The sequence below is a fragment of the Kogia breviceps genome, chromosome 3, assembly GCF_026419965.1.
Source record: "Kogia breviceps isolate mKogBre1 chromosome 3, mKogBre1 haplotype 1, whole genome shotgun sequence".
NCBI classification, from domain to species: domain Eukaryota; kingdom Metazoa; phylum Chordata; class Mammalia; order Artiodactyla; family Physeteridae; genus Kogia; species Kogia breviceps.
Window position 1 is genome coordinate 69,890,013 of NC_081312.1, and position 24,368 is coordinate 69,914,380.

The following is a 24,368-nucleotide window of genomic DNA, read 5'->3' on the forward strand; positions in this document are numbered from 1 at the left end:
TTGTATCTTCTAACATATTTATTCTCAGGTGATTTATTTCCAGCAGTGTACAATATGCTCCTTCTAACCTACAGGAAAAACATTTCATCTTATTTTGTACAACATGATTTTGTATTCAAAGAGGCAAAAACCCTGGAGGCAAAATATCAGTAATAATGACATAAAGTCCTGCAATGTTTCAAGAAGATGTCAAAAACATATAAAATTTTATACTTCTGTTATAATATTTCTTCATGGATTTAAACAATTATGTAATGCAATTTCTTTATAGTATAAGTAAATACACTGTGAGTGTAACTCAGATTTATCATATTAACATTCTCCCCCTACATTTTCCACATAGTAAATGAATAGATAAATTTTAAAAATAAGGAAAGATAGTGTAGAGCAATACATTATCTAAACCAGGGGTCCTCAACCCCCAGGTCATGGACCGGTAGCGGTCCATGGCCTGTAAGGAGCCGGGCCGCACAGCAGGAGGTGAGTGGTGGGCAAGTGAGCGAAGCTTCATCTATATTTACAGCCGCTCCCCATCACTTGCATTACTTCCTGAGCTCCGCCTCCTGTCAGATCAGCCTCAGCATTAGATTCTCATAGGAGCGCAAACCCTACTGTGAACCGGGCATGTGAGGGATCTAGGTTGTGCATTCCTTATGAGAATCTTATGTCTGATCATCTGAGGTGGAGCTGAGGCAGTGATGCTAGTGCTGGGGAGCGGCTGCAAATACAGATTATCATTAGCAGAGAGGTTTGACTGCACAGAGACCATAATAAATCAGTTGCTTGCAGACTCATATCAAAACCCTGTCAGTGAGTGGCAAGTGACAATTAGTTGCGTCTTACGGAGTAGACTGGACATAAGCAACACACTTCAGGTGTCACTGTCTCCCATCACCTCCAGATGGGACCATTTAGTTGCAGGAAAACAAGCTCAGGGCTCCCACTGATTCTACGTTATGGTGAGCTGTATAATGATTTCATTATATATTACAATGTAAAAATAATAGAAATAAAATGCACAATAAATGTAATGGGCTTGAATCATCCTGAAACCATCCACCCACCCCCTCCCCCCATCCATGGAAAAATTGTCTTCCATGGAACCAGTCCCTGGTGCCCAAAATGTTGGGCACTGCTGATCTAAACCCTTCAGAGTAGAAGAGGTGAACTAATTCAGTCTTTTCACTGCCTGAACAGTGTGTTTTCCTCTATACCACAGATAAAAGTGAATCTCAAAAAATACAATACAATGAAAAATTGTCACAAGGATGTTTTACAAAAAATGAATGCTACCCGTGTGAACAGAGTAAAGTTTGTTCAGGCACTTTGTGTAGACCACTGCCAAATTTTCACCTGACTAGGAGAGGAGGAGTTGATCTGTGTGGCTGGAGAAGAAAGAGGAAGGATGGGGGAGGGAGGACATGCTGGTGAGAAGGAGAAAGGGAGAAAGTAGCACAGGATGTAACTAGAGAAATAGATTTGCACCAGACTAAAAAATCCCTTGGGCTCGAGGACACAGGGAGGGGGAAGGAGTAAACTGGGACAAAGAGAGTGGCATGGACCTATATACACTACCAAATGTAAAATAGATAGCTAGTGGGAAGCAGCCACATAGTACAGAGAGATCAGATCGGTGCTTTGTGACCACCTAGAGGGGTAGGATAGGGAGGGTGGGAGGGAGATGCAAGAGGGAGGAGATATGGGGATATATGTATATGTATAGCTGATTCACTTTGTTATAAAGCAGAAACTAGCACACCATTGTAAAGCAATTATACTCCAATAAAGATGTTTAAAATATATATAAGGCTCAAAAATGTTTTTAAAATGCCTTGCATGTGACTTTTCTGAGGTTTAGATTTTATCTGTAAGTCACAGGGAACCAGTGGTGGTTTTTCAAGGTGACGAGTTTTTCTTGGCTTTTATCTTTCTGTCTCAGATTCCACCAGTGAATAAGAGGTATCATGAAAAGAGTGTCTCTGTGATTTAAAGAGTTTAATGACTATTTTAGAGGAAGTGGGTATTATTATGGTCAGTGGGAAAGTTTCAGTAGAATTGGGAGAAAATGGAAAGCAAAGGAAAAATATCTTAGAAGGGGAAGTGGCTTGTGCAAAATTTGATGCCAAAGAGCAAGTATGCATTTAAACAATGAGAACCAGAGGTGGGCTTGAGTTTGCAGTCACACTCTAAAACATAATAGTTAAGAACACAAGCTTTGAAGTCATCTAGACTTGAGTTCAAATTTCAGCACTAACACATGCTGTTGCTGAATAACCCTTAGCAAAAGAAATGTACTTCTGCTGATTTATGCAAAACATCAAGAAAGGAAGGGAAGGAAAGGAAAGAAAGGAAAGGAGAAGGAGGGAGGAAAGGAAAGGAGAAAGAGGGAGGGAAGGAAGGAAAAGAGAAAGGAAAAAAGTGGGGAAGGGAGGTGGTGGAGGAAGGAGAGAAGTGGAAGGAGAGAGAGAGAGGGAGAGAGAGAGAGAGAGGAAGGGAAGAGAAGGAAAAGGAAGGGAAGGGAGGGAGGAAATGAATTTATCCACAGAAGTGAGGTAGTAACTAAAGTATTGAAATGGATGGAATCTTGCTCCAATGGCAGGAACCTGGAATCTCTGGTGGGTCTGTAACGGGAACTAATCACTAATAAATATTCTTTTCATCTGCTGCCATCATCAATCTCTTTATTATTACTCTCAAAATTTTTATTCAGGAAGAGTATCTGAAAAATCTTGCTCCATCCTTTGGCTGAAGAGGGTAAATCACCTAGAATGACAGACCTTCTAGGATACAAAGTTGGGGAGCTATTACCAGAAGATAGGGAATGAGTACTGGGTGACAAAGATAGTAAATTTCCAGAACTACAAATATAACTTATTCTTACTAAGTCTCTGTTTCTTCATTAGTTTAATGGGAATAATATTAGTACATACTTTAGAAGGTTGGGATAATCAAATAAGACAAATGATATAAAGTGCTGAACAATTTCTTGCAGAGACTGCATAACCAATGCTATTAGCAAATTTTATTATGCTAATATTGGAGATGATCCTGGTTAAGAAGGATTAAGATCAGATTATAGAAGGATATAATGTTAAGCTAAGGATTTTTAACTTTATCTTGTAGGTAAAGGGCAGATTTTTTGTTTATTTTTTATCAATGTATAAATAAATACCCTCAATATAGCATAAATCATAGGTATACAACTTGATAAATTTTCACAAATAAACATATCTCTACTGTCTAAACAGCATGCAAATCAGAACCCCAAATGTCTTCTTCTACATGGGGCAAGTTTTAAGCATGGAAATTCATTTACAAAAATGATATTTAACAAAGAGGAATCTGTCAGTGGGGTGCAGATCAGAAACAAATTGACAAACTAAATATTTGGATAAAGTTATATAAATATCAGAGACACATAAAATAGCTTTGAGTATGGATGACCAAGAATGAGGATGCCATTGACACAATTAGAAATTCAGAAAAAGTCCAAATTTTGGAAGGAAAATAAATTTGTTTTTAAAATATTTTCTTACTGTAAAATCAAGCACATACGCTCATTATGAAAATAAATGGAAAATGGAAAATACAATAAAGAGAAAGCAGAAAAATTGCCAAGAACTACTCTTATCCTATGATGTGTACTATCCCAGGCCTCTGTCTCTCTTTGGTTCTCTCTCTCTCCATATATATATATTTATATATATATATATATAATATTGTGTTACATTCTATACACTGTATCATTGCCTACATTTTTTATTCAACATAATATAAACTTAACACAAACTTACCTTGACTATAAATGTATCAAGAACATCTTTTCACTTCAGAGTTCTGTAACTGCATTTATTTGGCTATATAATATTTTATTGTATGGATTTGCCATAATTTTTAAATAATTCTCTTCTGTTGCACAATTACATTATTCTTTATTTTCATTTATATAAACAATACTATTTATATATATATATGTGATATAAATCATACATTTCTTACCCTAAAATATATACTGAGAAATGAAATTACTGGGTTATATTCACTGCAGTATATTAAGGCTTTTGATACATATTGCCAAATTTCATTTAAGAAAAGTTTTGTCAAGTTACTCTTCTGTCAACAGTATATGAGTGACCATTTCCTTACACTCTTGCCAGTACTATGTATTATAATTTTTAAAATAGTCTTTGACAACTCGGTAGGTTGTAAATGGTATGTCTTTTTTGTTTTGATTTGTATTTCTGTGATAAGTAGTGATTGCGAACACTTTATGTTTGTTAGTCATTTTGCATTTTGTGCATTTCCTGTTTATGCCTTGACATTTTTTATTGGGGTATATATTAATTTTGGTTTTAGACATGTAGACTTGGATATAAAAGCAGGATGATGGAGAGGAAGTGACTAATAAATATGTGGAGATATTCCTGTGGTCTTGGGAGAGAGGTCAGAAAAGGAAATGTGAATTTAGTTTTAGCACAGAGCAGGAATACTTAAAGCCATGAACGTGAATATTTTATTAAGTGCATAAAAAGAAAAGGGCAAAGAGCCGAAGCCTTATTCTTGAAAAACATCCACAGCCTTGAGTACAAAAATGAAGCAGAAGGGCTCAAAGAAGTAGATGGAGAATGAAGACATCATTGTTTGTGGAAACATGGAAAACTGTTTTTCAAGGAAGAATATCGGATGTTACAGACAGGAAGAATGGGAAATAAGAAAATGGGTTGACTGGTAGTGAGAAGATCATAGATGACCTTTGAGAGTGAGGTAGCCAACAGTTGAGCCTATTATTGAATGTTTTCTTACATTTAGAGTTTCTTTCTTGCTTCATTGACTTTGGCACCGTCCTATGTGGTCCTGTGCAGTTGTCACAACTGGGCAATGAGCTTGACAGAAAGATGCCAACAGATCTTTGCAGAGTGAGAGACACAGTATCAGTCCCAGCCAGGGAACATATTTCCTGATGTTCAGAGACCCTCAGCATGAGTACCGTGTTAAGCGTTCAAAAAGATCCCTTTGCCTTTCTCATGGGCCTTTGTTACCCTCCTGGCTCCCCCAACTCACTAGTGACATCCTCTGCCTACCCATCAGGTGGAGGAAGCTATTAACAATTACTGGTTTTCCCTAATTATTTAGCATAACATAAGGAAAGTTCAGTTTCTAAGTCATATGACCACAGGAATATAGACCTAGAGCCTGCAGGTTTTCAGGTTTTTTATATTCCATTCCACCATAATTAATCATATAAAAAGGTAAGAATGATATTTTCCCTGTATTTCATTTTTATATTTCCTTGCCTTCTTTCTCTTTACTTCTTTCATCTTCCCTTTTAAAAAAATATAGTGCCTATACTGAGTTACCAGATATTTCACATAGACACAAACACAAAAAATTCAAGTTTCTGAAAAATTCCAGAAAAAGTTTAAGAAATTTTTGAGTGATAGCATTAGTAATTGCTTCTACTTTATTTTATATTTCCTCACTCCACTCCATTTCTGAAACTCAGAATTTGCACTGTATAGCAGAAAAAGCACATGCCCAATCTGAATTCAAGTCCAGCTTGCTGTTTAATAACTCTGAGACTCTGGAGAAGTTAACTAAACTCTCTTGGCCCCAATTTTTTTATCTACATTGTAGACGTAAAAAAGTATCTCACAGAGTTATTAGGAGAAAATATGTAAATTTGTTAGCACAAGGATTGTTCTTGATAAACATCAGTTCCCAACCTCATGTGAATCTAGCTGAAAATTCAAATAACAGAAGCCTAAATATTGAATTATGTCAATATAGTATCATAATGCATAAACAACTTTTAAACTGTTTTAAATTGTATGATATATTCCTTCAGTCTCTTAATTTATAATATATATTCCTCTTAAATTCTTGACAGTTTTAAAATAACTCTCAATGTTTTTCATTCTCATACTGTATGATATTTATATACATGAGGTTCTTGAAGAGTTTTTTTCCTTTTCTAACAGAAACCTCTAATAAATTTGAGCTCCAAAAAGTTACTAAAATTGGTCAACTCTAGTGTCAGACATGGCAGAAAGAATTACACCTACTTCCTATGCAATACTCCTATGCCATCAAAAGGAAAGCTTCATCTTTTAAACTGCAATACTATGCCAGCTAAAAATTATATTGATACTGAATATGAATAAGTTCATTCATTTATAATTTACTTAGGTCATATATCTAATTACAGATAATTGGTAGCTACAGGTAAATTAATCATGAAACACTATAGTCAAAGTTAAATGGGTAATCTACAGAAAATTATCTTGCAGCCCAAACCTGCATGCTGTCCTAGAAGTATGAGGCTAAACGGGAGCAATGTGGGAGCAAACTGGGTTCATTGTACATAGACGCAGCCAGCAACTGTTCTCTTGGTCTGTTTTTACTCCTTCCTACCATTTATGGGGTAGGTGGGGTTATTAGAGGGGGCTGCTTGAATGCATGAGTTTGGACTCAGATTTGTTGTTTGAAATGTACTGTCATCTTAAGTTTGAAAGTAAGGTAGAAAAGAGTTAGAGGTCCAAGGTAACCCTTAAGTTGTGTGCGGAAAGAATCACATGGACGAGAGTCTCTTTAGTACTTAAGATGGACTGGGGTCTCACCCAAGCAAAAGCAACAAAGGAGGTGCAATGACAAAAAAGTCTTAATACTGTGAACTGCCCTTTCCTGCAATTTGAGAGTATATCAAGAGACTGTTTTTTTGTCCTGCTTGAAATCAGCTTTAAAGCAGGGTTGAGTCCAAGCTCACGGTTCATAATCATCCATCTCCTTCCCCAAAATAAATGGATTTTTATAAAAGGGAAATTGACTACCCCTTTTTATTCATTAATAGCATTTTTTAAGTTGACAGAAGCTAGATCTATTTTGTTTCTAATTTTATCTTTTTAAAGGTTGGGTCTTAAAATAAATGAGTTTTTTTAATTCTCAAAATTACCTTATTTCCTTTACATCTTATAGTGAGTTCCTTTTTTTATATATATTCATTTATTTATTTGTCTGTGCCAGGTCTTAGTTGTGGCACACGGGATCTTCGTTGCCATGTGTGGGATCTTCATTGCCGCATGCCGGATCTTTAGTTGTGGTATGTGGGCTCTTAGTTGTGGCATGCGGGATCTAGTTCCCTGGTGAAGGATCGAACCCAGGCCCCCATCATTGGGAGTGCAGAGTCTTAACCACTGGACCACCAGGGAAGTCCTCATATGTTCTTTTTTTAATGAAATGTATGATAAAGTTTAATAAGGTCAACATTTCTCCCCAATTAATGAATTCATAATAAAGATCTGGGAAAAAAAAAACTATAGAGGATGTGTGTCTGGAACTAATTATCTATTAAAAGTCATAGGTTTTATGAGTGGAGGAAAGAATAAAATTACTATCAGTAGGTAAATGAAAGAAGGGAAGGAGGAAGAGGGAAGAAGTAAAAGAGGGAAGACCACAGAAAGTGGAAAGGAAAGAAGAAAATGAACATACGGATAAGCACAGAAATATGTATATGATGATTAGTGGAGAGAGAAGCACCTATTTAAACTAGAGCAGAACTTTTATTTTAGGATTTGTTTTTTGCTCATAGATTGGACTGGAGAAGGAAAGAAAAAGGCTTCAAGACTAACTATATCTTCCAAATAAAATATAGGGCACTCAATTAAATTTGAATGTAAGATAAATTTTATTTTTCGATTTTTAAAAATTTATTTTATTAAGTATAGTTGATTTACAATGTGTTAATTTCTGCTGTACAGCAGTGATTCAGTTAACATATACATATATTCTTCTTCATATTCTTTTCCTTTATGGTTTATTATAAGATACTGAATATAGTTCCCTGTGCTATACAGTGGGACTTGTTGTTTATCCATTCTATATATAATAGTGTGCATCTGCTAATCCCAAACTCCCAATCCATTCCTCCCCCACCACCCCTCCCCCTTGGCAACCACAAGTCTGTTCTCTATATCTGTGAGTCTGTTTCTGTTTTGCAGATAAGTTCATTTATTTCATATTTTAGATTCCACATATAAATGATGTCACATGGTACTACTTGTCTTTCTGATTTACTTAGTATGATAATCTCTAGGTCCATCCATGTTGCTGTGAACGGCATTATTTCTTTTTTATGGCTGAGTAGTATTCCATTTTATATATACATAGATACACACACACACACACACACACACACACACACACACACACACCACATCTTCTTTATCCATTCATCTGTCAATGGACATTAAGGTTGTTTCCATGTCTTGGCTATTGTAAATAGTGCTGCTGTGAACATAGGGGTGCATGTTTCTTTTCAAATTATAGTTTTATCCATATATTTGCCCAGGAATGGGATTGCTGGATCATATGACAACTCTACTTTTATTTTTCTGAGGAATTTTCATACTGTTTTCTATAGTGGCTATACCAATGAATGCAAGATAAATTTTAAATATATTAGTATAAGTATAATCCACAAAATACAGGCATATTTTGTCTATGCAATATTATACTTAGACTAAAAAGAATTTTCTTTTTAATCTGAGATTCTAATTTAACTGGGTCCCTATTTGATCTGACAACCCTAAATAAAACTACAAAAAAATCAGTTTGTCTTTTAAAGTTAATTGAATAATATTGTATAAATACATACATTTCTAATGGAATTACATTAATAGCTGTAATTTTGGTCTAATTTCAAGTCTTGCATGAACATAAGAATTTTACTTTATCCTTAATACAGGAATAACTCTCCTTTTATTTCTTTACTTAGAAAAAACTCAGTTTCAGGAAACTTTTGTTTTTAAATTGTGTATATATTATATTGGGGTTTACCATCTACTAAATCTTTTTTAATTTAATTTAATTTATTTTTTTAACATCTTTATTGGAGTATAACTGTTTTACAATAGTGTGTTAGTTTCCCCTTTACAACAAAGTGAATCAGTTATACATATACATATGTTCCCATATCTCTTCCCTCTTGCGTCACCCTCTCTCCCACCCTCCCTATCCCACCCCTCTAGGTGGTCACAAAGCACAGAGGTGATCTCCCTGTGCTATGCGGCAGCTTCCCACTAGCTATCTAATTTACATTTGGTAGTGTATATATGTCCCTGCCACTCTCTCATTTGGTCACATCTTACCCTTCCCCCTCCCCATATCCTCAAGTCCATGCTCTAGTAGGTCTGTGTTTTATTCCCATCCTATCACTAATATCTTCATGACATTTTTTTTCTTAGATTCCATATATATGTGTTAGCATCCGGTATTTGTTTTTCTCCTTCTGACTTACTTCACTCTGTATGACAGACTCCAGGTCTATCCACCTCATTACAAATAACTCAGTTTCATTTCTTTTTATGGGTGAGTAATATTCCATTGTATATATGTGCCACATATTCTTTATCCATTCATCTGTTGATGGACACTTAGGTTGCTTCCATTTCCTGGCTGTTGTAAATAGAGCTGCAGTGAACAATTTGGTACGTGAGTCTTTTTGAATTATGGTTTTCTCAGGGTATATGCCCAGTAGTGGGATTGCAGGGTTGTATGGTAGTTCTATTTGTAGTTTTTTAAGAACCTCCATACTGTTATCCATAGTGGCTGTATCAATTTACATTCCCACCAGCAGTGCAAGAGGTTTCCCTTTTCTCCACACCCTCTCCAGCATTTATTGTTTCTAGAGTTTTTGATGATGGCCAGTCTGACTGGTGTGAGATGATATCTCATTGTAGTTTTGATTTGCAGTTCTCTAATGATTAATGATGTTGAGCATTCTTTCATGTGTTTGTTGGCAATCTGTATATCTTCTTTGGAGAAATGTCTAGTTAGTTCTTCTGCCCATTTTTGGATTGGGTTGTTTGTTTTTTTTTGTTATTGAGCTGCCTGAGTTGCTTATAAATTTTGGATATTAATCCTCTGTCGGTTGCTTCATTTGCAAATATTTTCTCCCATTCTGAGGGTTGTCTTTTGGTCTTGTTTATGGTATCCTTTGCTGTGCAAAAGCTTTGAAGTTTCATTAGGTTCCATTTGTTTATTTTTGTTTTTATTTCCATTTCTCTAGGAGGTGGGTCAAAAAGGATCTTGCTGTGATTTATATCATAGAGTGTTCTACCTATGTTTTCCTCTAAGAGTTTGATAGTGTCTGGCCTTACATTTAGGTCTTTAACCCATTTTGAGTTTATTTTTTTGTGTGGTGTTAGGGAGTGTTCTAATTTCATACTTTTACAGATAGCTGTCCAGTTTTCCCAGCACCACTTATTGAAGAGGCTGCCTTTTCTCCACTGTATATCCTTCCCTCCTTTATCAAAGATAAGGTGACCATATTTGTGTGGGTTTATCTCTGGGATTTCTATCCTGTTCCATTGATCTATATTTCTGTTTTTGTGCCACTACCATACTGTCTTGATTACTGTAGCCTTGTAGTATAGTCTGAAGTCAGGGAGCCTGATTCCTCCAGCTCCATTTTTCGTTCTCAAGATTGCTTTGGCTATTCAGGATCTTTTGTGTTTCCATACAAATTGTGAAATTTTTTGTTCTAGTTCTGTGAAAAATGCCAGTGGTAGTTTGATAGGGATTGCATTGAATCTGTAGATTGCTTTGGGTAGTAGAGTCATTTTCACAATGTTGATTCTTCCAATCCAAGAACATGGTATATTTCTCCACCTATTTGTATCATCTTTAATTTCTTTTCATCAGTGTCTTATAGTTTTCTGCATACAATTCTTTTGTCTCCTTAGGTAGGTTTATTCCTAGATATTTTATTCTTTTTGTTGCAATGGTAAATGGGAGTGTTTTCTTAATTTCATTCTCAGATTTTTCATCATTAGTGTATAGGAATGCAAGAGATTTCTGTGCATTAATTTTGTATCCTGCTACTTTACCAAATTCATTGATTGGCTCTAGTAGTTTTCTAGTAGCATCCTTAGGATTCTCTATGTATAGTATCATGTCATCTGCAAACAGTGACAGGTTTACTTCTTCTTTTCCTATTTGGATTCCTTTAATTTCTTTTTTTTCTCTGATTGCTGTGGCTAGAACTTCCAAAACTATGTGGAATAAGAGTGGTGAGAGTGGGCAACCTTGTCTTGTTCCTTATCTTAGTGGAAATGGTTTCAGTTTTTCACCGTTGAGAACAATGCCGGCTGTGGGTTTGTCATATATGGCCTTTATTATGTTGAGGAAAGTTCCCTCTATGCCTACTTTCTGCAGGGTTTTTATCATAAATGGGTGTTGAATTTTGTCAGAAGCTTTCTCTGCATCTATTGAGATGATCATATGGTTTTTCTCCTTCAGTTTGTTGATATGGTGTATCACGTTGATTGATTTGCATATATTGAAGAATCCTTGCATTCCTGGAATAAACCCCACTTGATCATGGTGTATGATCCTTTTAATGTGCTGTTGGATTCTGTTTGCTAGTATTCTAAATCTTTTTTTTTTAATAATGGAAACTGAAAGCCCAAACAAAGAAAATCGCACCATGTGAAAATGACCTGAAGTTGGAATTCTGCATTTTTGTTATTTTGTTAAAAGTGAAACAAGATATTACATGAATAGCCCTTTGTCACAGAGGTGAATTTTGATAGAGCAGGTATATAATGCTATTAATCACTTCAACAGTGTTATAACCCAGGCTTTCCAAGTCAACTTCCTTGATTTAAGTAATATTTAAAAGGCTACTTGACTATCAAGTAGCTCTTATCAAACAATGCTTTGATTAGAGAAATTGGAGAAATAATTCACAGGACATTCACAGGTGCCTGTTCATATTCTAAGTGGTATCAGTGCTTCCTATTTTCATTTGGTCTCTGACCTGCAGAGGATTGAAAAGAAATGTTCATAAGTCCAAGCAAGAAGCTTGGCGTTTGCATGTCTCTAGATCCTTTAATAGAAACATCATCTATGTTGTATTCTCCAAAAAAAGATCAGAGTAGTGTAGCCCCTAAATTATATGATTATGCAATGCCAGCAAAATCCCCATCAGAAGCAAAATAGCTGTTTCATCCTTCCAGGAACCTGCCATCACCCTCATCTGAAATTATTTCCAGAGATAGAAAGCAGAGGCATACATATTGTCCTTAGATGTCCACTATTAAGATATGCCCACATAATAACTGTGGCGAGGGATAGCCTTTAGCTTTATGACCATTAACACAGTGGCTTAGCATATTACATTATAAGGGTGAGCCAGAGTGTGGATTACAGGAAGTAAGGAAAGCATTCCAACAAAGACCATGGAGCTCATGTGTGGAGAGGGGAGGAAAGGAAAGGCCTGAATTGACCACTGCAATGAGGAGTCCTGAGCATATGGAGTCAACATAAATAAAACACTGCAGAAGGCTTGAATTAGCTGGGTCCCCTAAAACATCAGAACTCTTAGTTAACCTAGGGTCATGTCTTACTATTCTCTCTAACTCCATCTAACCTGTCATCTTTCCCTCGCCTTTTGTCCTTGATCCTCATCTCTTCTCTACCTCTGTCATATTTACAGCAGAGAGAAAGTAAGCAAGTAACCATGCTGAAATAATTCTTTAATCAGATCATTAAGGTCACAGAGCTAGTAAGTCAGTGTTGAAATTTAAATCCAGGCCTGCCTGATGCAAAGCAAGCACACTTTCTATTACACACTGCTGGAGAGAGGGAAGATAAGGAATGAGAAAGATTGTGGAAGGAAGGAATTTTTATAAAGAGTATGTCTCTAGTATATTAACTGAGATTCATTCTTTCAATTTATATTTATTGAACACTTACCCAGCCTCAATTTAACTTAGGATTAGGTTAAATTCTTAAGAAAATGTAATCATATAAATTATAGTGGAGCAGTATGTATCGGCTTTCATTCCTGCATTGATCCTTCTCTTTATACTACTTGATACTACATTTTATAGACCTTTTACTTCTATTCACTCTGTTCAATATAACCTTCACCAATTTTGTTTGATTATATATACATTTTGATACTGGTTTTATAATGAAAACTAAAAGCTGTTTTTCTGCTTTCATTTTTCCTTGTATCATTCCAGATAAAACCATGTTGCAATATAAATTTGGATTATTACCCAAAATATCATTTCAGGTTTCTCTGTTTTACTCATAAAGAGCTTTAAAATGTACTTCTGTGCTTCTTTAAAAGCACACTCTTAAATATAGGCCAACCTTTATCCTAGTAATAAAGTCCTGTCCTCTGAATAGGACCTGAACCTCCCCCTAAAATACCCAGTACCCTACCTGGAAGTACCTCAGTCATTCCTCTGGGTGACATTGACTAAGTAACTTAAAATTTTTAGGCAACAAGTAACTTTTACTGCTTTGAACCTGATATTGTTGACTGTATCTCTTTATTTTCAGGCTTATGTATTGACTTGGAAAGCATTAATTTTTAAATTTTTTTCCTCAGTTACAGTACATATACTTGGTCTTCTGGTCTACTTTGTTAGAACAATCAACAATAACCACTTGAAAAAAATATCTCAGAGGTTGCATATTACGTGTATCTCAGGCACATTTTCTTTTCTCTTCTGTCTTGAACCCACTCTCTGGTCTCTCTTTTTTTCTCTTTCTTTTCCTTCTCTAGAGAATTTTTTCTGAAAGAAATATTTCAAAGGCCATCTCTGATAGCTCTCCTGAATTTCAGCATAAGTAAATAAGGATTCATGATAGCCTCCAGCTTATAATTACTTTTCTCAATAGAACTCTAATTCTTGGCTGTTAGTATTCCTACTGCATTTATTTAATATTGGAGAATAATTTGCTTCAATGTAAAAGAAGCTGAATATTTTATATCCTTCTTCATTTATAAGAACTGAATATTCAGTTCTTTAGGATTTGACACATCACCATATGTCTTTTTTTTCAGAATTCATATTATTCATCTGTTGTGTAGTTGATATGTAACTTTAGAGTTAGATGTACAGCATGAGTTAAACCTACCAAAGTTCCCTTGTTTTTATTTATTTATTTTATTTATCTTTGGCTCTGTTGGGTCTTCGTTGCTGCATGCAGGCTTTCTCTAGTTGTGGTGAGCGGGGGCTACTCTTCGTTGCAGTGTGCAGGCTTATCACTGTGGTGGCTTCTCTTGTTGTGGAGCACAGGCTCTAGGTGCACGGGCTTCAGTAGTTGTGGCAGGTGGGCTCAGTAGCTGTGGCTTGCGGGCTCTAGAGCGCAGGCTCAGTAGTTGTGGTGCACAGGCTTAGTTGCTCCACCGCATGTGGGACCTTCCCGGACCAGGGCTTGATCCTATGTCCCCTGCACTGGCAGACGGTTTCTTAACCACTGTGCCACCAGGGAAGCCCTCTCTTGTTTTTAAAAAACACTTTTATTGAGATATAATTCACTTGCTATAATTCTCCCATTTAAATTATACAATTCAATGGATTTTAGTATATTCACAGATATATGTAACCATCACCCCAGTCAATTAGAACATTTTCATCACCTCAAAAAGAAACTCTAAACCCTTTAACTATTACCCACACTGCATCCCCTCCTCATTCACCTCTACCCACAGCACTAAGCAACCACTAATCTGCTTTCTTTCTCTATAGATTTCCTAATTCTGGACTTTCATATTAATGGAATCATATAATGTGGGCTTTTGTGATGGGCATCTTTCACTTAGGGTAATGTTTTCAAAATTCATCCAAACAGGCACATGTATCAGTACTTCATTTCTTTCTGTCGCTAAAAAATATTTCATTGCATGTATATATTACATTTCTTCTGTCGATGGACATTTAGGTTGTTTCCACCTTTTGGCTGTTATGAATAATGCTGCTATAAGCATTCTTATAAGTTTTAGTGTAGATATATGTTTCCATTTCTTTTGTGTTTGTATCTAGGAGTGGAATTTCTTGGTTATATGGTAACTCTATGTATGTTTGAGGAACTACTAGACTGTTAATCAAAGCTGCTGCACCATTTTACATTCCTACCAAGAGAGCTTGAGAACTCTGATTTCTCCATATTCTCATAAGCACTAGTTAGTATCTGACTTTCTGAGTCTAGCTATCCTGGCAGGTATGAAATAGTTTCTCATTGTGGTTTTGATTTGCTTCCCTTGCTTGCTAATGATGTTGAGTATCTTTCATATGCTTTTGGCCATTTTTATATATTCCTTGGAGAAGTATCTATTGAGATCTTTGCCCATTTTTGTTATGATTTTTGTCTTTTTATTATTCAATTGTAAGGGTCTTATATATATTCTAGATACAGTCCCTTATCAAATATTTTTTTGCAGATATTTCCCCTATTTTCTGCAATGTCTTTTTACTTTGTTGGTGGTGTCCTTTGAAAGCACAAAACTTTTAAATTTTGATGAAGTTCAATTTATCCTTTTTTTCATTTGTTGCTCATGCTTTTGTTGTCATATCTAAGAATCCTTTGCCAAGTCAAGGTATTGATTATTTACCCCTGTAATTTCTCCTAAAAGTTTGATCCTTTTAACTCTTACACTTAGGAATTTTATTTTTATTTTTTTTAGTTAATTTTTATATGGTGTGAGGTAAGGATCCAACTTCATTCTTTTACATTTAGATATACAGTTGTCTCAACACCATTTGTTGAAAAGACAGGTTTTTGCCTATTGAATATTCCTGGCATACCTGTCAAAAATCAGTTTACAATAGATATATGGGTTTATTTCCAAACTCTCAATTCTGTTACATTGATTTATATATCTATCCTTGAGCCAGTGCAACACTGTCATGATTACAATTGCTCTGTAGTAAGTCTTAAAATTGGGAATTGTGAGACCACATACTTTGTTCTTTATCTGGATTGTTTTGGCTAGTCTGCATCTCTTACAATTCCATATGAATTTTAGAATCAGCTTGTCAATTTCTACAAAGAAGTCAGCTGGGATTTTGATAGGGATTGCATTTAATCTGTAAATCAGTTTGGGAAATACCACCATCTTAACAATATTCAACCTTCTGATCATGATCTATGCCTTAAAGTCTTTGTCAATTATATTTCTGTAGCAGATTTTTTTTCCTATTTGCGCTTGCAAATGTGCCTGCCCTGCCATCTTACAAAAGTGCAGAAATATTTCATTCCAGTGACACACTTTCTCTCTTCACTGCTGTCATTATAGGGAAATTGATTTATATACTTCCCTAGTTTGAGATGTAAAGAAAATTTCTGGGCAGAGTATTAGTTATAAAAATCCATCACCACCTCTTTTACCCAGAAAACCTGGTATGCTAAAGATATTTTTGTGTTGGATTATTAGCTATCCATATGCATAAGCAACTAAAGGTAACAAGTGTCTACCTGCTACCTCACATTATTTCTGCATTTCAGTATTTTCTTGCACACTTGTGTGAGGATTACACATGTGTAGGTTACCATAGAAATTAGGTGGGGGTTGTATTTAAACTATTTTTTAGTTTATGTTTCATAAAATTTACTATTATAAAAGTATTCTACAGGTTTTGCATATTCCCAAACTCTACAGTGCTCTCTTATTCCTATGTAAATCTCTCATGTTCACTTTTGGATTGTGCTAGATTTAATAATTTGATGTCATATGCCAATACCTGCAGAAATAAAACTTGAAATTATGGCTTTCAGTTTCCATTGTTCATCCATGAATTTAATATGCAGTTGGGTTTCTCACTTGAATTGTAACTCTGAAAGCATTGTAGCATGCCTAGTTTTTCCATCAACCTGACACATAAGTGTGAAACTACATGTACTTCTTTTGAGCCTTCCATAGATGGTCTGAAACATACCAGAGAGATCAGAAGGAAAAATCATGATGGTTTTGCACATTGTGCAAGATTGTATTGCAGCTAATGGCACTGGCAAAGTTGGTGGTCTGATAATTAAGTAAGAATCAATCCACAGCTCGTGTGTTTGCATACAGTAGTTCTCAATGAGAAGTCCTAAGTGGTCACTTGAACTTTTGTGGCAGGGAGCCAAATTCTTCTCTAAAATATGCACAGGCAATTCTTGCTGCCTTCAGCAAGCATAAATCTTGTACTGAGTGGAATATTCTCCTCTTTTCTTCTCTGAAGAAATAATACAAACAATAATTTTTCAACACCCTAGGATACGTTTGTAGAATAGAAAGGATAGATGTAAATAATGGTGAAGGCCAATTCTCGTGTCATTAAATGAACGTGAAAAAGGAACCAGATGACATGACTGATTTATCTCTCTTTTATGCAAGCTTATGTTTAAATAATTACATCTCAGATGCTTAAAATGCTTTCTTCGATTGACTTGAAAAGCAGCTCCAAATTCTTTCATTTAATTTTAGCCTTAAACAACTGTGTTGTTGCTGATAAAACATCAACTTAAACTGTGGGTTTCCTACTTCATTATCTGAGTAAATACAAGTTACAAAACCCCCTTATCCACTTATGAGTGGATAAACTAACAAGTTTTGATCTAATCTGCAGGACTTTGCTCTTTTTAAATGTCTGACAAAAATCATTTTAACTTCTTGGGTTACTTCTTTCAGCTCTTCTGGTTACCCTTGAGTAACTACTTCAATGTGGTAAACAATTTAAGCCTAACACTTTGAGACACTGGTCTTGTACTTTTCATTGTATATATTGATCTTCCTTTAGAAAGTAGTTTCAGATTTCACTCCAAATGATAAATCAAAACAGAGAACTTTAATTTTTATTATTGATAGAGGAAAAAGAAAAAGTAAATGAATGATTAAAATGTATTCAGTACTTAGTGGAAATAATACCTCAAATGTTAGAATTTATATTATAGTAACTTTATGTATTATTGCCTGAAATAAGTAATTGAACAAAATATTGAATGGTTCCATAGTAATATAAATATTTAGTTTACAGAATTAAAGTCCATTCAATTTTCTGATATGTGAAATGGGGATAATGATAACCCATAAATTCTTGGATCATGGTGAGTAGTAGGCAGGATAATACACAAATTTTTATTTGGAATATTATGTCATGTGCTCTGGTCTTATTAGAAAGAATAACTATCATTTTAGAATACATTTCATAGTAAATCCTTATAACACTGGACAGGCTGATAAATTTTACTATAATCCTTCAACACAAAGGCAATTTTGAAATTTGCAAAAGAAGCAAATGCTACCTTAAAAAGTACATTTTATGCAATCAGAAGTAGTAAATCGAAAACCTGGTCTGCAAGTATTCAAAAAAATATGCAGAGGCCAATCAATTGTAATGATATCTCGTAGTAAGATATAGGCATCTAAATTATTTTATCATGCCATAACTTTGCCGCATAATATTTTCTTACTTTCAGTGTCTCATCTTCTTTGATACATCCCCGCTCCTTGCTTCTACTTTCAGTTTTAAAAAAATATCTATGCAATCACCATTCATTGAGCTCTACTGTATACCAGACACCATTGATGAGCTCACCGATTTTCCTAGGAACCACTCAGACACAAAAGTGTAATGTGACAAGTGCAAAACACACATATTTATACATATTTATGGGTTCAAACTAGTCAAAGTCTTCCCAACTCCCTCCACCCCCCATGCCCTGAACCGTTGCAAGACAGCTGGGAAATATGGACAAACAGATTTAATGTTTGGTAAATATTATTCAGAAGGGAGATGAAAGCTGGGCCTTAAGGACTGAGTCAAATTTTGACAAATGGGATTGTGAATAAAGGACATTATAAGTAGGGGAAAGAGTGAAATCACAAAGGCAAGAAAACCTCATGGTATTTGATGTAGAAATGCTCATCATTCCCTCTGTGGCTGAGACTAATTGTTATTCCGCCAGTATCTGTCCTTTGTCTATAGTAGTAGAAGCTTTAGCTGAGCCTAGATTAATCTATCTAAAGAATTTATTGTGTAGTCTCTTTAGCATCTATGTATAACCATGGCAGTAAGATAAGAACTTACTAAAGTTCTAAAGAACTAAACATAAGATAATATGATATATGCAACGTGTGGGATGTGCTCCTAAAGGGAAGGAATACATCGTCATCTTCTCTCTTCTTTCCATCACACTCGCCTATAGATACTTTGGGAAGTCATTTCAGTCACATGTATGAGAACAAACCCTAGCAATAGCAGAGCAAGAAGACAAAGAATAAGAATCCCTGATGCCATTAAATTGTCATACCTTTCCTGGCTAGTTATCAGAAGGAGAGAAATAAAATTCTATCTTGTTTAAGCCATATTCTTTTATTGAGGGGTGGGGGATGTTGGTCAATAAGCAGCTGTGCTGCCCTCGGATTGATACAGAGGCCATAGATTTATTTTTAAAGTGTTTCTTTTAATAGTGATTACACTGGGGAGTGGATCTGGGCAGGGGTGACTTCAGTTCTCCTTTGAAACACTTCTGTATTTTTTTTCTTAAGCCAGTTTCTTTTGGAATCACTTTCTACAGCAACCAAGACTGTATCCCTTATATAGTAAGTCCCCTACATATGAACGAGTTCCATTCCGAGAGCACTTTTATAAGTCCAGTTTGTTCATAAGTCTAACAAAGTTAGCCTAGGTACCCAACTAACACAATCAGCTATAATATAGATTCTTCTAGGTAATATCAATTCTCTCTCTCTCTTTGTGATATCTTATAGCTATGAATAGTTTGCAATGAATATACAATTAAAAATTTAAAGCTTCAAATGCAAAAAAAAAAAAGCCCTGCTTTGAGGTTGATTACACTTCCAATATCAAGTTGTGAATATATAGGTTAAACAGTACATTTTATTTCAAAGGTACTGCAGAGTGTTGTAAATTCCTATGCTATAGGAATGGTATACAATGGAACAGGTTACACAGAATAACCATCATATTTCAGTAGAATTGTGAGTGGTCCTGTTTGAAAACATATCTATATATCAATGTGAGATGACTCCATTACGTGATAGAAAACGTTAAAAACATATTGTTTTGTTGGGTAACAGAAGGGAGGGTGACCAATAACTGAAGAAAATGAGAAAAGGAAATAAGGACCTCCTTTCCAGCAACCTTGTAGTGAATTTTGCAGGATACAAGTCACAAATATCAGAACAGATAACTACACTGCAGGGGTGGACAAAATCTACTGTGGAAGAACAGGAAGTATAGAAATGTCAGGGAACCCAAGTTGGAAATAAGTAGCTAAAACACAGAGATGTCCCATGTATTTGGCCTTTAAGAATGAACAGACAGGGCTTCCCCGGTGGCGCAGTGGTTGAGAGTCCACCTGCCAATGCAGGGGACACGGGTTTGTGCCCCGGTCCGGGAAGATTCCACATGCCGTGGAGCCGCAGGGCCTGTGAGCCATGGCCGCAGAGCCTGCACATCCGGAGCCTGTGCTCCGCAATGGGAGAGGCCACAGCAGTGAGAGGCCCACGTACCGCAAAAAAAAAAAAAAAAAAAAAAAAGAATGAACAGACAAACACAAATTTTGGAATTTGACATTATAAAGTTGGAGAACTTCCAACTTCATATACAATCACTGAATGAATGTCTCTTCATATTAATTAAACATTAATTGGGTATATAATATTCCATGAGATTAATTACCTAGAGAATTTTGTGAGACTATGCATTGACATAAGTACTGTGAATTCTACAGCAATAGTAAGTAAAGTGGTCATATTATAACTGTAAAATTGTTATGAGGATTAAGTGAGCCATTCCACATAAATTGCTTAACATGGTGGTTAGTATATAGTAAGTACTTAGTAAACTTTAAAACACAATCCAGGTTATGAACCAGGTTTAGAGTTTGGAGCATCAAAGGAAAGAGATAGAGAATTGGATTTTTTTCAGCAAATTAGGGACAAAGTTGGTTTGTAGTACTCTTATCACCTATCTGTAAATCAATCTCCCACCTCAATGCATTGTTTTTATCATTTCTTTCCACTGGAAACGATACCTAAATATTAATATATTTTTCTTCTAGTGGCTGGGGTTTTTTTTATTATTCTTTTTTTTTTTTGCGGTATGCGGGCCTCTCACTGTTGTGGCCTCTCCCATTGCGGAGCACAGGCTCCGGACGCGCAGGCTCAGCGGCCATGGCTCACGGGCCCAGCCGCTCCGCGGCATGTGGGATCTTCCCAGATCGGGGCACGAACCCGTGTCCCCTGCATCGGCAGGCGGATTCTCAACCACTGCGCCACCAGGGAAGCCCTAGTGGCTGTTTTAAGCCCTCATTTTTTATTAGCTGCAGACAGAAAAATTTTCATGATGTTCCAAAGTAAATCATTACATAATGTATCAAATTTGAATTTCAACTTTTTCATGCTGTTTCATACTCTTGTCCAGTAAAAAAGCCACAAAAAAATAGTGAGATACTCTCAGTCTAGAGAAGCATAATGTACAAAATGTCATCTTATGAAAGGTAGGTTTCGTGTACATTATATTAAACCACAATATGAGGTCAATTTTTAAAAATAATGGCCATGTTATAAATGTATTACAACATTTAGCTTTAGTGTTCTTGTCTATAAAATAAGGATAATAAATAATCCTATGACCTCAATCCCATTCCTATCATCTAGTTGTCTACCACTACCACCTACCTACTGACGTATCAGGTGGTTAATGTGGAGATAAAATATGCTAAGGGACATTTGCCAGTACGCAGTTCAGCAATAGACTGAAAGCACATTGACTCTGAATAGGAAAAAAAAAAAAAATACTCAGATTTTACATATTTAGGTTACACATATACCCTAAACATACATTATGTTTCTCCTTTTATCACCCCATGTAAAAACTGTTGCTATTTCACTCAAATCTTCTGTAGCTTCCCCATAACTTTCCTTCCTCCAAAATCATGCTGCTTTGCTCACATTTCTGATAGTTCCACCCTCAGAAATATCATTCATGCAGGTAGTTGTATATCATTTAATTTCCCTTCCTTCTTGCATTGCTCCAACATACAAAAAGCAAAACAAAAACTCTATTGCATTTGTGAGCTAAACAGCAACTTTGTAATATAAAAGCTAGTGATATGCCTGCATACTAATAAAGGCAAACCACATTCTGAAATAAAATTAGAATAATAAAGAACCACTAAATCAGTATTCCACAAACCTCAGTGAACATGAGAAGCTCTGAGGAACTTGTTATTAAAGCGTATCCTCAGGCCCTAGCCCAAGTGATTCTAATTTATTCTCTCTGGTTAAGTTGTAAAAATTTGTGTTATTAATCATTGCCCTCCACACTGATAATTCTGATGCAAGTGCTTCAGAGGTCACTCTTGAGAAACACTATACTGGATTATACATTTTGTGAAGGCATGGATATCTTTACCTCTGCATTCCTAGAATGACATCTGGAATTTAGTAGACCCTCAAAAAATGTGTGTTCCTGACCTCCCCAGTCTTTGCCATCTCAGCAAATGGAAATTTCATCCTACCAGTTGCTGAAACCCAATTCTTTAAAGTAATCCCTGATTCCTCTTTTCCTTGCACATTCCATATCCAATTCATCAGCAAATCCTATCAGCACCACCGTTGAAACAAATTCCTAATCTTATACCTCTTCTCGCTACATCCCCCATCATCACTCTTGCGCAAGCCATCACCATCCCCAGACTCCAGCCTCTTAGCCAGCCTTCCAGGTCGTACTTTTGCTCCCGTATTCGTTTCCTGTAACTGCTGTAACAAATGGCTGTGGACTTAGTGGTTTAAAGCAACATACATTTATTCTCTTACAATTTTGGAGTTCAGAAGTCCGAAATTAACTCTCATTGGGCTAACTTTAAGGTGTTGGCAGGGCTGATTCCTTCTGGAAGTTCTGGAAGGAGAATCTGTTTCCTTGTCTTTTGTGGTTTCTAGAGGTCACCTGCATTCCTTGTTACGTAACCCTTTCCTTGCATCACTCCAACTTCTTGTTTCCCTTCTCATATCATCTACTACTCACTCTGATCTCCTGCCTCCCTCTTATGAGGACCGTGGTGGTTACATCAGCCCATCCTGATAATGCAGGATAATCTCCCCATCTCAAAATTCTTAGTTTAATCACATCTGCAAAGTCTTTTTTTTTGCCCCATAAAGTAACAATCAGAGATTCTAGAGATTAGGAAATGGACATTTTGGGGGAAGACAATTATTGAGACTATCACACTCCCTTAAAATTGATTCCTGTGAGAACTTGCAAAATGAAAAAAATCAGCTGATAATCAGTCATAGGCTCCAAATCTTTCATTTGCTTGATATTTTACACAGCATGAAATATGAAGCGTTTACTATAGTCCACAGGCTCTGCATGATCTGACCCTCTATAATCTCATCCACACTGCCTAACACCACAGATCCTTTGTTAACTGTGTTCCAGACACATCGGCCTCTTTGCTGTTCCTCAAATATCCAAACACACTTTCATCTCAGGGCTTTTGTACTTGCTCTTCCCTCTGCCTGGAAATGTTCTACCTTCAGATATTCACATGCTTGGCTTTCCAAATTCATTCAGGTTTATGATTAAATGTCATCTAATTGCAGGTCTTCTGTGAGTACCGCATGGAAAATGGCAACCCCTACTCTCAATCATCCAACCCTTGTCCTGCTTTGTTATTTTTCATAGCACTTTATGTCCATATGAAATAATGTGTATTTGATTGCTTATTGTCTTCTCCCCACTTCAAGTACTGTGTTTTGTTGTTATTATTATTCACTGTTGCGTTCCTAGTACCTAGAATAATGTCTGTCTGACACAGAGATATACTCAAATATTTTTCTTAAATAACTAATGAAGGAATAAATGTTGAATGAATGATTTCTAAACCAGTGTCATCGGCTACCCTCTTAAAAATCTTCATGTTCTTTTTGCTATTGTCTCATTCTTTTCTTATTAAATGTGAAATGTAAGGATAACTTATCATCTCCACAATACAACCAAAACCATTTTCTAATATTTTTACTTCAAATGCATATTACAAGACAGATATAACATTACAGGCTTGCCTAGATGAGTGTTGACACTGTTTCTATAAGAAAACCTATCCCAAATTAAAAATAAGTGACCTTTCAATAAATTTTTAAAATATGGTCTGTTTATAAGTTTGTAAGACTATTGTCATATACCTGATTGCAGAAAACATGTACAATGTGTATTTATAGTCTAATCAACGATCATATTTGAATTCATGGGAGTTTCCTTATATGAACCAACTGTGTTAAGTAATAATAATAATGTTTAGAATTACTGTAACACTTTACCAACATTAATTACTCTTCACACTATCATTGCATTGTCATCTCTCCCTTACAGATTTAGAACCTAAAAGATAAGGAAGTGACTTGCTTAAGTCACTGAGGAACCTGGTGTTGAGATCAGAACTCAGTGATTCCTGGCTCTTAGAGTGTGTGCTGCTACCACTAAGCCACACTCTTCTCTCTCAAGAGAAGATGTGTCAGCAGGGAATTGTACTGCAGCGGAGATGTGAAATGGAGATATTAC

The 24,368-nt window shown here is 35.8% G+C and overlaps 1 pseudogene; it reads left to right on the forward strand.

Annotated features, from left to right (window-relative positions):
* Positions 1–446: 446 nt before the first annotated feature.
* The window catches only part of LOC131752828 (ubiquitin-conjugating enzyme E2 E3-like), a 145,504-nt pseudogene continuing 121,582 nt past the window's right edge, over positions 447–24,368 (forward strand).